The following is a 708-nucleotide window of genomic DNA, read 5'->3' on the forward strand; positions in this document are numbered from 1 at the left end:
TATGTATATATATGTGTGTGTGTGTATGTATATATATATATATATATATATATATATATAGGCGAAAGCGTGACTTTGTGGAAAGAAGCTTGCTTACCAACCATATGGTTCCGGGTTCAGTCCCACTGCGTGGTACCTTGGGCAAGTGTCTCCTACTATAGCCTCGGGGGCCGATCAAAGTTTTATGAGTGGATTTGGTAGGCGGAAACTGAAAGAAGCCCATCGTATATATATATCTATATATATTCATGCATTTGGTGTAGGCCTCCGTGTTGAGTGTGAGGCCGTATGAGAAGATAAATGGAGGTATAACGTCGCTATCACTAGTGATCATTCCAAGCACCATGATGTAGACAAGATGTTTGATTTTTATCACTCTCGGTACATGTCCTCTGATTGACGCGAATTCCAAGCAGTACAGCATATCGTTTCAAAGTTTCTGGCAGAGTGAATTGCGTCATGGTGCCGTTTTTCTCACAGACGGTGCCCAACTGACCCTACAATACTGTGTAGTCGACAAAATTAAAAAACAGACAATGCGCATGCGCGAAATTGAAAATATAAAATGATGACAATTTACCCATCGCACCCTGTATATGTATGTATGGATATACATTATATATTGACATATATACATATATACACAGATACAAATATATATATATTTATTTATTAAAAGTGGTGAGGGCCGGTTTATGGGATTACCAT

Source organism: Octopus bimaculoides, chromosome 3, assembly GCF_001194135.2.
Source record: "Octopus bimaculoides isolate UCB-OBI-ISO-001 chromosome 3, ASM119413v2, whole genome shotgun sequence".
Taxonomy (NCBI): Eukaryota; Metazoa; Mollusca; class Cephalopoda; order Octopoda; family Octopodidae; genus Octopus; species Octopus bimaculoides.